At 41.7% G+C, this 15,382-nt stretch overlaps 1 protein-coding gene across 6 annotated transcripts in view; it reads right to left on the bottom strand.

Annotated features, from left to right (window-relative positions):
• Window positions 1-15,266, bottom strand: part of reps1 (RALBP1 associated Eps domain containing 1) — a 59,758-nt gene extending 44,492 nt beyond the window's left edge. For 5 of the 6 annotated variants that reach the window (XM_067988565.1, XM_067988567.1, XM_067988568.1 and 2 more), the window contains exon 1: window positions 15,163-15,266. The gene's annotated coding sequence lies outside the window, so the exon portion shown is untranslated. Of the gene's footprint in view, window positions 1-14,775; window positions 14,850-15,162 lie in introns of those variants that run through there. The other variant, XM_067988566.1, reaches the window with a different exon arrangement.
• Between the last annotated feature and the right edge of the window lie 116 nt (window positions 15,267-15,382).

Below are 15,382 nucleotides of genomic sequence, written 5' to 3'. Positions count from 1 at the left end.
TACACCAAACACAATTGAGGAGCATCTGTCAATGGCACGCGACAAGGACCAGATGGTCATCATATATCACTCCTCGGTTCAACAGCCCAGAGATCCGGATCCGATGGGTCACATTTTAAAAGCAGGATGCTTGCACAGCATAAAATGTATGTGCTGCAGTTGACTGGAGGATCTATTAGCCACACGTGCAGTATGTTCTCCTCGCCAACCTCCAAAGTTCCATCTACATAAACTCCAAATTGTCCAAAACTGCACCGACTGCATCCTGTGACGCACCAAGTCCCACTGCCTTGTTATACTGGTCTTATTGGTTTCCCTTCCATAATGCACAGAATTCAAACCCCTTGTCCTTGGCTACAAATATGCCAATGGCCTTGTCCACTCCCAAATCTCTGCAACTTCCTTTACTCTAGCAAACCACCACATGCCCATTCCAATCTAGCAGGCTTTGCAGTGCCCCTCCCTCACTTTTGGGGGCAGGGCCACTGTTCCCTCTAAGCTACACTCGTCACTCGTGCACGGCTGTGCAGCAATCTGTTGTGTGCCGCGTACTTAATCATTCCGTCCACACTCCAAACCAGTGCCCGGGCGCCCCCCACACTGACCAGTGCCCGGGCCCGCCCGCCCACCCCCCCAACACTGACCAGTGCCCGGGCCCGCCCGCCCCCTCCCACACTGACCAGTGCCCGGGCCCCCCCGCCCCCCCAACCACACTGACTAGTGCCCGGGCCCGCCCATCTCCCCCCCTCCCACATTGACCAGTGCCCGGGCCCGCCCACCCCCCCCAACCAGGGGGGGGGGGCGGGGAGAGAGAGAGAGAGAGAGAGAGAGAGAGAGAGAGAGAGAGAAAGAAAAAGAGCTTTAATTAAACTGTTCCCTATCCCCAAATTCACAGACTGATTTGTCAGCTGTTTTGTATTTCTGACTCAATTTAATAATTGATTGCACACGATTTATTTCTGTTTGAATCAGAGTCATTAAGCTGATTCAACAAAAAGCTGATTGGAATCGTTCTTATCAGATCGTTTTTAATAAAATATAACAAGACAGGTCTGCTCAATCCTAGTGCAACTTAAGAAACCCATTTCATAAATTACATAAATTTAATCAGCCAATATAACATTAAATTGTTATAATTATCCATTATTTCATACATTTATTCTGTTATATACCCTGAATAATGTTTTCTAAAAAAGATGTTCTATTCAAAGTTGTGATTTTTTTTTAAAAACGGTGGCACACACAGCCTTTATAAATCGCTGCACAAACCCAAATTCATTCTGCGCGTGGCCGAAAAAAATTAGAGGGAACACTGTGCAGGGTCTTTAGCCAATTTGGCCCCATAGCCTGCAACTCTCTACCTAACCTCCCCCCTTCATGTCCTCCTACCTTTAAAAGCCTTCTTCAAATCTACCTCCAGGAGTTACATTGCCAGCTTCTGAGATATTGATTGGCATCTGTTTTAACTTCTGAAGCAGCTTTTGGACATTTTATTAGTGAGCGTGAAAGTTGGATGTGTGAGGGATGGATGGGGAAGATTGGAAATATAGGTTGTGAGGGAGGTATAAGTTATGGAGATAAAAATAGGGTTGCAGAGGTTGGTGGTGGGGAAATCCAGGCTCCAAGCATATACTCAAACACATTCAAGGGCCTTTACAGGAGATTTTTGATGGGGATTGAATAAAAGCATTTGTTACAAGAGACACCATTAGGTTGGACTAACAATAACTGACCATCAGTGTATTAGAGCAGCAAGTTGAATCACAGTTCACTGTTCTATTTGGGTACAGACTTCACCCTGTCAACTCACTGTTAATGCTCGTATATGATGGGCAGCCATTTGGGTGATGGAGCAGTGGGAGACTGGTGCCCATGGTACTATATCCTAGCAAGGAGACACTGCCTTCAGGAGGCGAGAGGAGAAAAAATTGGCAAGAAAATAAAGATCAGCTATTAAACTTCAGGTTTTGATATCATCTATATTTATATAACGTACATTTAATTTGTACCCTCTAATAATCCTGAAAAGCATTCTATATCTGGAATTTTCTCTTTTTTTTACATAAAACCCTTATTCCAACACACAACCACGTTGCAACTTTCCATGTCATTGAACAGCCAACTTAAAAGTCAATGTAAATTTAAGAATTTTTCAGAACATGCAACAAGTTACAGCTTAATCTTACCGCACCTAAACTGGTCAAGATCAAAAACAATCAAATTACTTCTCAACTCCTGCCTCCACAACCATCATGTGGAGATGCCGATGATGGACTGGGGTGGACAAATGTAAGGAATCTTACAACACCAGGTTATAGTCCAACAGTTTTATTTGAAAATCACAAGCTTTTGGAGGCTTGTGATTTTCAAATAAAACTGTTGGACTATAACCTGGTGTTGTAAGATTCCTTACATTTGTCCACAACCATTTAAAAAATTGCCAGGGGCAATGTGGTGGTGTTGAGCATTAGAACACATTATTAATGCAAGTAGCAGCAAACAAAGGGGTGGGTACACCCTTGGTGGTGACCTGCTGCTCTCTTCTCCCAGGCTGCTGGGCAAATAATACCCCAGCAATATAAAGCTTTTAAAATTACCATCCATTACTGACAATTTAAAAAAAACACAACTTCTTGCCTGTTGAGCTTTGTACTCAAACATTAAAATTTGCCATCAGTACTTGAGAATGCAGACTAGTAAGTCAGCCAGCATTCACAATTACTCACTTTCTTGCATATGACATTTCAACATTTGGCTGGTAGATTTCCAAAGCTGCAAACATGGCCTGTAGGCTAGGATAACAATACAAGCCACTTGAGGTTCACTCAGTTTATATCAGAAATCATTGTATTTCAGCGTGTTAACTTTACAACTGGCTGCTGGGAATCCGAGAACATCACATGGGGAAAAGCATGTCTCTTGTGAGACAGCAAGGTACTTTTGGCAGTTCATTTGTGCAAATAGATAGTCACTGTGCTGTACCGATAATAGTCTGCATTCCCACATGGTAATTTATCAGTGGCAAGTTAAACCATTCAATTGCAAATTTAGTGAGAATTATGCCGATTTATTGCCTTGAGGTGTCAGTTTGGCTCAGCTGACAGTGTTCTCGTCCAAGTCAGGTGGCGGTGTGTTCAATTCCCACTCCAGTACTTCAGCATATAATCTAGGCTGACACTTCAGATGAGATGTTAAATTAAAGCTCCATCTGTCTGATCAGGTGGACGTTGAAGACCCCAAAAAATTTTTGAAGAGCTGGACAGAGTTCACCCAGTGTTCTGATCAACATTGCTCCTGCAATTAAACCCAATAAAAGCAGATCTATTGGTCTTCCATCTCATTGCTATTTGTGGGATCTTTTTGTATGCAAAATGGCTGCCCCATCTGCCTATATAAAAGCAACTGCACACTTCAAAAGTAATTTACTGTATATGAAGCACTTTGGGCCATTTTAGAGATGTGATAAGGTGACTTAAAAGGCAAGTTCTTTTTAAGAAAAAAAATCCATTGATTAATGCACAACTAATGGCACATAGAAAGAAAAAGATGCAGAAAATTGCTTTATCCCAAAATTACAATACCACAGGCCAAGTTTTTGTAATTCCTGCTCTTCATGCAATTCATCTATACCTTACTCACTGCTGAATCTTTGATGGATCCATTGTACCCGAGGAGAAAAACTAAAACTATGATTCATGGATTGCTGGTCTGAGATTCCAGGATACATCCAGGAAGAAAATTTGCCTTTACAGTTACTTCTCTTCTCCATCTTGCTTAAAAAGCAGCCATTTAGAGAACACAAACATTTCACAGGGATTATGTGTAGTCACACACCAGCTCTGACAAGAAAGTCCTATCGGTTTCTTCTCCACTAAGAGGGAGCCTCAATGAATTAGAGCAACGATAGCCTTTTGTGAGTTTTTTTGGCAAAGAGATTCAATGGAACAGACACTTATGATGCTATAATGCTGCTTGCAGTGTCCAACAATAACAAGCAGAGACTTCCACAAGTCATTTCAGTGAAATTGTTGCTCTGCTTGTTTACATTCAAGACAATCATACACTTAAGACTATAATTATCTTCATATGTACAAGCTTTTATTTCACTTACACTAAAAACCATACTATCTGGGAGTGGTACACTTCTGTAAAATAGAATATTAAAGTAATAGGCCTTATTTTAGTGTCAATGTTTGTGAAACATCCTGTTTCACAGTCATATAATGCGAATAGTCAAAAATCTATAATATGGCAGTTAAGTACAGATGAGAAGGGGCAATTTGGCTCATCCTTCCACAGGAACCTACAGCACCCACCTATCACAACATCTAACTGCCTCTTGAATGAGTCAAGAATTTGTGCCTTCCTGGAAGACCATTCCAAATATTAAACACTCTCTGCATGAAGTGTTCACTGCATTAGGTGTGAACTGGCCTTTTACTGGTCTATATTCGTGTTCCCTCATCCTGCAGTTGTGGTTTACCTTAAAACAGTGCTCTGAACTTACCTTTCACCACAAAAATACAAGTTTTTCCAGCTTGTCCTTACAACTCAGTCCTCTAGCATTACGGATCAATCTCGTGGTCCTTCTCTGCATCGTTTCCAGGACTTGGATGTTTCCATTATGCCTTGGTGACTAGGACTGAATGCAGTGCTCTGACCACAATACTATAGAGTTTAAGCATAGCAGCCTCTAACTTTTAATCTGTCTTGCCATCTAGTATTACCATCTTAAAAGAAACACATGCTTAATCACAAGATACAAAACCACAAGTCAATAACCACGACAATATCAACAGAAGATATCAACTCTGACAATAAAACCTGAATCAAATCCATTAAACACCAAACTCTAAACTTTCAGCAATTAGAAACTGCTGAAAGCTATTCAAGGCTGTAGTACTCACAGATAATGTTCATATCCTATTTCAATCCTGCAGTTTATGTTATTAACCATTCAAGCGTGACAGCCCTGTAACAAACTCAGCCATTTCCTAAAGGCATAAAATGTTTACTCCAGCTGCTTAATTAAAATTAAGCTTTGAAGGTAAGACCAAAAAAGAAAAATTATTTCTACTTTCTTCCCATTTTCTGGCTATGGCCAGAGTGTGAGCAGAACAAACAACTCAGATCCCTTTATAGGAAGAATGTAGAACAGGAGAAGGCCATTCAGCCCCTCGAGCCTGTTCCAACATTCAATTAGATCATGGCTGATCTGTATCTTAACTCCATCTACCCACCTTGGTTCCGTAACCCTTAATACCCTTGCCTAACAAAAATCTATCAATCTCAGTTTTGAAATTTTCAATTGACCCACCCAGCCTTAACAGCTTTATTTGGGGGGGGGGGGGGGGGGGGAGGCTGGAGGGAAGAGAAAGAGTTCCAGATTTCTACTGCCCTTTGTGTGAAGAATTGCAAGTGTGAGCTGCCTGCAAGGAGGTTCATTAGCAGCCCAACTTTTCCTCCAGTCTTCTCTCCTGTAAGGAGCTGTGTGTCCTCTATTCCTTCCTACAGCAGCACTGGGGGATTATTCAAGTGATAAAGTACAGAAGGGAAAAATGTTAGGAAATACTAGTAAACTAAAGCAATTGGTCAACAATACAGTCAATAATGTTGAGATACTGTAGAAACAAAAGCATCTACATTATAAAGTTATAGGCTTTTTAAGCTTACAATAAAAGTGATAGTTAGTTTAATACAGGTATATCGCCTGTAATATACCAGCAATATTTATTCACCTAGTCAGAAAGCAGCAAATCAGCAACCTGCTATTAAATGCTTGAAATGACATGCCACAAAATGAAAACTTGGGTTTCAAACCTGCAATTCAAATCTGTATATGCAGGAGTGCAATGCTTCCCACTGTCTTTTTTGTTATTTAAACTTCACCAGAGTTGATGCATGCACACTGCCTACACGTTACACAGCAACGATGGCAGTGCCTATGAGCTTAGTTCACAGGCAGAAAACAGTTGAATACTACAAAGCAGTTCCATCAGCGCGCAGCTTAATTAATATGGCAATGAAAAGTGGTAATTTGGCAGACAGAACTCAGCTTCTAAATTGGGAGCGTGGTTGAAGAGTCAAAGGACAACTAAATCAGTATTGCTCAAACATCTCTGAAAAATGATTTACAAGAGAGAAGTCTGTAGTTTAACTTCAGATTATAGCAGGCACAAAGAAATGGGATAAATGTTTAATCTCTGCAAATCCAGATTGGGTTGCAGTTATGGTGATGTAAAATTATCTCAACTGTGCTCCATCGTGTAACGGTAATCTACAAGTATATTTTGATTAGAATCGTGGACTGATCCACAGCACTATGTTGCTTTATTTACCCATTCAACAAAGACTATGGATTCGAGGAACATACTTTCCCTATACAGAGCAAACATTTCAATGTTAATAAAAGGATCTCTCAACTGCTTCAAAAATTAATACAATTTTAACTGCCAATATTCTCAGGAAACCCCAAAAGGTTTATGTAATACACCATGGTCTTTAGCACTGCAAGACTATAAAAGCAGGTCACGCTGCTGTACATTTCACAAAACTGAACTTCCTGGTAATCAGCTGCAGATTGGTTTCTTGATAAACATGTAATAGTGATAAATCATCTTGTGTGAATGTCAGTGACCAGGGACACAAAATATACTGTCAGTGTAAAAACAGAGTCAAAGCCCCCCACATAAAACTGCATCTATGCACAACAGAAGAAAGATATACCAGTGAGTAATCATACGGCTGTAATCTAATTTCTGGCTTCAGATGACTGCCAAATCATTTAACTGTCACTCACAATTTATCCAAGTAGATAGATAGGAATTACATTACTACTTTCTAATCAGGATAGAGAGACAGGACAACCACCTGAATCTTGATTAATTACATTTCTACATATCACTCCATGTAACCTATTCCAAAGATTATTTGCTGGTGCATGAGCACTTTGGATGAGAACAGATTTTTGAACAAGACACCAATTTTAAACACATCTGTTTCACACCCCCTCCAGTATTTAAACTTAACTGGAATCAATTTAACCGATTCGCTTCTTTTACTTGCAGGACAGTGGATTTGGTTATAAAACACCTAGAAAAGGGGAAACTCTAGAAATCGAGTATTACTGTATTGTTGACCAATTGCTTTAGTTAGTACACCAAGTACCTCCTCTGAACGAGACCACAAGTTTAATACACTGGCCAAAGTGGATTCTACTATTCTGCTTAGGGATCTTGCATCCAGAGGCCGTCCCATTGGTTGGATTCAACCACAAGCCCCAAAGGTGAAAGGGCAGCATTCTAAACCCACTGTGCCATGTAATCTCTCACATGGTTAAGCACCACAATAACTATGGCACTTAGAAAACTGCCCTGTGTCAACCTTTTGATCCTGCAAGCATGTTCAAAAAGGTCCTTTCCAGATGGTTAAGATGAAAAGATTTTCCAGCATCATTTTAGCCCTTTGAAAGTTATGGTATAATGCTAGAAAACAAATCTGTCAAACAAGCAGGGAAAGTTACTTTCCACCTTTGCTGAGCTGAAACACAGCAATATGCAACCAATATTGGTTTGTTTACCCCAGCATTTTGAATTCTTAGTTTCTTTTTCTGCTTTCTTGCTATATCAGACCCTTTGCTCCACCCTATCCCATGAACAAGATTCTACCCAATAAAGAGTTGCATTTCATTCCTTTTCAAATTTAATTTACTTGAGGTTTTAACCAGAAAAAAAAATATCTCTGCCAGCAGTAAAGCTAATTTAAGTAAATGGTCAAGTCCTATATGCCAAAGCAGCAAGCAGCTTTTAAAACGACAGGAACATTTCAGTACGAGACAAAAAAATACTTTAAGGAGTGATTGCTAAAATATCCTGATTGTGATGCAGGCAAAGGGAAAAAACAGAACAAAGTACTTCCCCACAAAGCGGAAAAGGGAGGTTTGCATCAGTCACTGAAAACAGTAGGGGTCAAAGTGGAAGGACAAACATGCAATCACCCATGCAATTCAGTTCCCACTCAGCCATGTTGTGCAGTGAGGAAAGGACTCCTCACAGGGTCACTGTTAGGCAGCACTAAAGAATGAGTAGAAAGGGCATTGGTAATGACAGTGCAGGAGACCATATGCCCACTATCTCTGCTGTAGATGGATAGAGGAAGACAAAAAAATAGCAACCTGGTCTGCTCATGCACAACCTGTAAGCCAGTTGAAAAGCCCAACTGGCAGAATGCCAAGAGCAGATTTGCTTCCGGTGTGCTCAGCCAGGGAACAGTGCGTTGAGAAATATCTTCATTAATGAGGATTACAGAAGATGTATGTGGGGAGACGAGTGATTTACTACTGCACTGTTGAAACATCTCTGTACATAATAAGCAGTATACAAGTATAAGATGGTTAATGTTGCAAACCTCATAAGTCAAACACTACAGACATAATTTACATTATCACAGCTGCTTTGTGTTTTGTGCAAACCACTTGTACCGCTACGTATTTAGCTTATATACATTATGGAACAGAGATGCACATTATGCACATATTTTAAACTAAACTTGGCTTTTGATCTTTTGCAGAACTTAACACTGCTTCCAGTTCCGATACCACATACACCAGAGGCTTGCAAAGCAAAACTCAGGTTTGAATCTGCCATCTCAGTAGGAGAAAAAAAGCAAGATACTGGCTTCAGACTCATGTTTTGCAGGAACATAATTTATACGCCCCTAAACCACATCACAATCAGGTACCACATTTTAATCCAAGGATTTTTTTTAATTGAAAAAAACGTAAGACATATTCAAGTAGATGAAACTTATTGTAAAATCACTAATGAACCCTTGAGCTCACTCACTGAAGAGTCTACATATAAAGAAACAATGCTCATGGGTGCGCTCAAGGCTTTGTTGCATGCAATGCAATCCAATCAGAAGCTTTGCTTTGAAGATTTGACATGGTGAACTGGAAAAAATCTCACACACACACTCATTACTGCCTATGAAAATACTCCCTATTATCCATTATGCATCACACTTTTTAAATAAAACAAAATTTTGCAGTTACCACATCAATTCATCTTCACCCCGTCCGCCTTTTCTGTCGCACTGCCTCACCGAAGATTTATATCAGAATACAACTCTCCTAATTTTGTAACTTTTTTTGAACTTATCCTTTTAAAAAAAACTGCTCAAATTTAAAAAGCAACTTGCAAAAGCATCATTCACTTTTTTTGTATTGGAGCAGTTTAACAGTCTTACAGACAAACAATGTATCAGGACGCAGAGGCATCTCGATACTGAGCACTTTTAGACGTCATGAAACAAACTAAGTTGAAAAAGATGTACACAAAAGCTCAAAAATAATCAGACCAGTCCTTTGTATTGTGAAAACAAATCACCCGAAAATTCTACGGAGGGATCTCCCAATCGTCAGGGGTAACTTCGGCGCGAGGTCGGCGGAAACCAAAGAGAAATGGCATAAACTGTTGTTTACACCATTTCTCCCCAGGATTTCCACCAGTCTCGCACTAAAGTTACAGCGGACGATCAGGAAAACCCCAGCAGAAATTCTACCCCAATGCTTTTAAGTGATTATAGTCTAATCATCCAGCCAGGTCAAAGACAACCTGATACATGTTCAAGGGGAAAAAAATAACAGAATCATGATGCATTTCCTGAAACCAACAATGTACTCTGTAGTGTAGACATATCAAATATACCACATTGAGTACCTACAATACATGATCATTTCCTTCCAAGAATTTGGTGCACAACAAACAGAAAAAGTTGCTCAGCAACTTTCAAGATTCTATATGTCACTTTATTTACATGAATGCAAGCTGGGTGTGAAAATTGAAATTTTTTATAAAAATGATTTAATCAATCATCATCTAATGGTTTGGATTTGCTAGCCACTTGGAATCATCAAGATGGAATCCCAGTTTCTCAGAATAGCAACGTTTACGGGCCTGGTCAGTATGAAGCAAATTTAGATACACTGAATTACATCGAAACTATAGCTCAGAAACAGGCCATTCGGCCCAATTGGTCTATGTCGGCGTTTACACTCCAGACGAGCCTCCACCCTCCCTACTTCATCTAACCTTTTCTCCCTCATGTGTTTATCTAGCTTCCCCTTAAATGCATCTGTGCTATTCACCACAACTACTCCTTGTGGTAGTGAGTTCCACATTCTTACTACTCTTTGGGTAAAGAAGTTTCTCCTGAATTCCCTATTGGATTTATTAGCGACTATTTCATACTTAAGACCTTTAGTTTTGGACTTCCCCACAAGTGGAAACATCTCTACGTCTACCCTATCAAACCCTTTCATAGTCTTAAAGACCTCTATCAGGTCACCCATCAGTCTTCACTTTTCTAGAGAAAAGAGCCTCAGCCAGTTCAGCCTTTCCTGATAAGGATATCCTCTCAGACCTGGTATCATCCTTGTGAATCCTTTTTGCACCTTCTCCAATGCCTCTGCATCTTTTCTATAATAAGGAGACCAGAACTGTGCACAATACTCCAAATGTTGTCTAACCAAGGTTCAACACGTAAAAACTGGGAAATACCAACAGCAGGCAAATGTATTATGCAAAATGGTTGCAAGGGTTACTACACACATTACACTTCTGCAGAACCTGAATTTAGATCTCCAAAGACAGCAAGCACAGAAACAATATTTTTCAGCAGAATTGAGCAATTAGCTTGCAGACTCACCAATTTCAAGCCCTACCTTGGTAATCAGTGCTTAAACTTAAAAAGAGCCAAGCATCTTAACTAGGTTAAAAGAGCTTCTTACCACCAGCACCAGGAATAAACAACAACAGTAGTAGTAGTAGTAGTAGTAGTAGTAGCCAGGATGTCGCTTGTGGACAAGCAGAAAAGAATGTATTCCAGTCCACCAGAAGACTGACCCCATTTTTCAGTGATCACTGACAACAGATTCACTCCTTATCAGAACTGACAGTGGACTGGGAGGTCAGTGCATTTTGCTTTATTGGTGAGCTTTTTGAAGTTGAAGAAACTGATTTTTTTTGGCAAAGCAGTATCGGAAGAAAATCTGGACTTCCTCCAGTGGCTCACGGTGTGGATCAGCAAAGTCCCGTGCTTTGCTAATTGTCTCCCATGAATGCATTGATTCTGTGGTAAAAAGACTTGAAAGTGAGAGAGGAAATATTAAGGGGTTTAGCATCTTTGAAAGTAGATAAATCGCCAGGCCCGGATGAAATGCATCCCAGACTGTTAAGAGAAGCAAGGGAGGAAATAGCGGAGGCTCTGCCCATCATTTTCCAATCCTCTCTGGCTACAGGCGTGGTGCCAGAGGACTGCTAACATTGTACAGTTGTTTAAAAAGGGAGAAAGGGATAGACCAAGTAATTACAGGCCAGTCAGCCTAACTCAGTGGTGGGCAAACTATTGGAAAAAATTCTGAGGGACTGTATTAATAGTCATTTGGAATGGCATGAATTAATCAAGGACAGTCAGCATGGATTTGTTACGGGAAGGTCGTGTCTGACTAACTGGTTTGAATTTTTTGAGCAGGTAACAAGGTCAATGAGGATAGCGCGTTTGATGTAGTCTACATGGATTTTAGCAAGGCTTTTGACAAGGTCCCACATAGCAGACTGGTCAGAAAAGTAAAAGCCCATGGGATCCAAGGGAAAGTGGTAAGTTGGATCCAAAATTGGCTCAGTGGCAGGAAGCAAAGGGTAACAATCGACAGGTGTTTTTGTGACTGGAAGGCTGTTTCCAATGGGGTTCCGCAGGGCTCAGTACTAGGTCCTTTGCTTTTTGTGGTATATATCAATGATTTAGATTTAAACGTAGGGGGCATGATTAAGAAGTTTGCAGATGATACAAAAATTGGCCGCGTGGTTGATAGTGAGGAAGGAAGCTATAGACTACAGGAAGATATCAATGGACTGGTCAGGTGGTCAGAAAAGGGGCAAATGGAATTCAATCCGGAGAAGTGTAAGGCAATGCATTTGGGGAGGGCAAACAAGGCAAGGCAATACACAATAAATGGGTGGATACTGAGAAATGTAGAGGAACAGAGGAACCTTGGAGTGCATGTCCACAGATCCCTGAAGGTAGCAGGACAGGTAGATGAGGTGTTAAGGCGGCATACGGGATACTTTCATTTATTAGCCGAGGCACAGAATATTAGAGCAGGGAGGTTATGCTAGAAACGTATAAAATACTAGTTAGGCAACAGCTAGAGTACTGTGTACAGTTCGGGTCACATTACAGGAAAGATTTGATTGTACTGGAGAGGGTACACAGGAGATTTACGAGGATGTTGCCAGGACTGGAGAATTTTAGCTATGAGGAAAGATTGGATAGGTTGGGATTGTTTTCTTTGGAACAGAGGAGGCTGAGGGGAGATTTAATTGAGTTGCATAAAATTATGAGGGGCCTAGATAGAGTGGATAGGAAGGATCTGTTTCCCTTAGCAGACGGGTCAATAACCGGGGGGCATAGATTTAAAGTAATTGGTAGAAGGATTAGAGGGGAGCTGAGGAGAAATGTTTTCACCTAGATGGTGGTTGGGGGTCTGGAATTCACTGTCTGAAAGGGTGGTAGAGGCAGAAACTCTCATCGCGTTTAAAAAGTACTTGGATATGCACTTAAAGTGCCGTAACCTACAAGGTTACGGACCAAAAGCTGGAAAGTGGGATCAGGCTGGATAGCTCTTTTTCAGCCAGCACAGACACGATGGGCAGAATGGCCTCCTTCTGTTCCGTAAATTTCTATGGAAGACCTGCATTTATATAGGGCATGTAATGTAGGAAACGTGGCAGCTAATTTGCACACAGTAAGGTTCCACAACGTGATAATGACCAGATAATTTGTTTTTAGTTATATTGGTTTAGGGAGAGCTCCCCTGCTGCTCTTCAAATAGTGCCATACTTTAAACCAAGGCCCTGTCGGCCCTCTGAGTTGGATGTAATGTCTTATCTGAAAGACGGCACCTCGACTGTGGAGAACTCCCTTAGTACTGCACCGAAGTATCATCCAGTTATATCGGGTCAACAGTACAGAAACAGGCCATTTGGCCCAATTGGTCTATGCAGGCATTTATGCACCTCCCATCTCTCTTCATCTAACCCTATCAGCATATCCTCCAATTCCATTCTCCCTCATGTGCTTATCTAGATTCCCCTTAAATGCATCTATGCTATTTGCCTCAACTATTCCTTGTGGTAGCGTGTTCCACATTCTTACCACTCTTTGGGCAAAGAAGTTTCTCATGAATTCCCTATTGGATTTATTAGTGACTATCTTACATTTGTGACCTCTAGTTTTGGACTCTCCCACAAGTGGAAACATGTTCTCTATGTTTACCCAATCAAACCCTTTCATAATCTTAAAGACCTCTATCAGGTCACCCATCAGCCTTCTCTTTTCTAGAGAAAAGAGCCTCAGCCAGATCAGCCTTTCCTGATAAGGATATCCTCTCAGTTCTGGTATCATCCTTGTGAATCCTTTATGCACATTCTCCAATGCTTCTGCATCTTTTCTATCATAAGGAGACCAGAACTGTGCACAATATTCCAAGTGTCATCTAACCAAGGTTCTGTACAAGTTTAACACGAAAAAACAGGGAAATACCAACAGCAGGCAAATGTATTATGCAAAATGGTTGCAAGGGTTACTACACACATTACACTTCTGCAGAACCTGAATTTAGATCTCCAAAAATCTTTTTTGGATATTCTCCAATGCTTCTATATCCTTTTTATAATATGGAGATCCGAACTGTGCACGGTACTCCAAGTGTGGTCTAACCAAGGTTCTATACAAGTTTAACTTCCCTGCTTTTCAATTCTGTCCCTCTAGAAATAAGCCCCAATGCTTGTTTTTTTTTAAATGGCCGTATTAACCTACATCACTACTTTTGGTGATTTGTGAATGTTTACCCCATTTAGACCATTATCCAAGCAGTATGTAGCCTCTTTATTCTTCCTAACAAAATGCACTACCTCTCACTTTTCTATATTGAAATTCATTTGCCAACTACACACCCATTCTGCAAGTTTACTAGTGTCAGCCTAGATTATGTGCTATGTGGGACTTAAACCCACAACCTTCTGACTCAGAGGCAAGTGTGCTACCACTGAGCCATAGCTGACATTGTGGTTACATAGACACCTAAGGGCCTTTACAGTGAATATCAACAGGCCATCCAACTCCTATCCTGTCTGCATGAAACATCAGGCAAGGATCACTGGATAGCAATTAAGAATCTTTCCCAATTTTAGAGCCCAACCAATGGCCTGGCCAACTCAGCACACAACAGGAAAGATGAAACAGAACCATGGAATATTGAACACTAAAAGGTTTAAAAATTCAGGTCAAACCTAATCACATCACACCCTCATTCTCAGACGATAGCACTGATGGAAGGGGGGGGGGGTCATTCTTGCCCACTTTTCAAAATTTGTCCACCCAGGACAGTATCCAAGTAAATGTCATTTAAAAAAAAAACAATTAAACATAACTAAAGTTGCTCCTGAAAGCTGGGTCGGTTTACTGTAAGTGGTCAGGTTGTTTCTGGTGAAGCTATTCGGCTGGACTCCCCCCCCCCCGCCCGCCCGCCCTTAATTAATTTATAAACACGACGCCGTCATTAACAGCGAAGCTGCATCTAGAAAAAGGTCGAAGCAACCCACGGCTCATCCCTTCCCTTTAAATTGCTGAAACCTGCCTAAGGAAAGGCTGAAACAGGCCATTCAGCCCCTCGAGCCCGCTCCGCCATTCAATTAGATCGTGGCTGATCTGTACCTTAACTTCCCACTTGGCCGACATCCATCCTTAATTTGCAGCAGTCAAAATGTAATGTCTCACCCTTACGTGGGTTCGACAGGCGCAACTTTTTTTTCTGCCCTGGAGTCTGCGCCTGCGCCAAGTTGCAGGTGCAGGTGCAGGCTGGGAAATGTAGTTCCTCTCCTCCTCCCCCCCCCTCCTCTCCTTCACTCCGGCCATGGCGGCCTGCTCCACTCACATTCCCAACCGAACCCTCCCTCCCTCCCTCCCCAGCCGACAGTTTACCCTCCCGCTCTGTCTGGATCGCACTCGGTTCCCGGCCGCAGCACCCACCCACTCTTTACAAATAAGGATGGGAGGGCGCACAGTCGCAATGAGTGTCTGAGGCAGCGCCCGCTTTCCTACCTCCTAAAGTCTTTCACAACGTAATGGCCGCCCGGGTCCCGCAGCCGGATCGCGAGCCGCACATCTGTGAGGGGGGGGGGGCGGCGGGTGATCTCCTCATCTCGCGAGATCGCTCACTCCGGGAAAGGACGGCCGCCGCCGCCGCCGGGGGGGGTGGGGAACGGTCTTCAAACCTCGCGAGATCTAGAGAACCAAATCCCGTGAGCGCCGGATTAAAAAG

Source organism: Heptranchias perlo, chromosome 8 (genome assembly GCF_035084215.1).
Source record: "Heptranchias perlo isolate sHepPer1 chromosome 8, sHepPer1.hap1, whole genome shotgun sequence".
NCBI classification, from domain to species: Eukaryota; Metazoa; Chordata; class Chondrichthyes; order Hexanchiformes; family Hexanchidae; genus Heptranchias; species Heptranchias perlo.
Note: the sequence above shows the minus strand (reverse complement) of the source record. Positions and strands in the feature narration are given on the sequence as shown.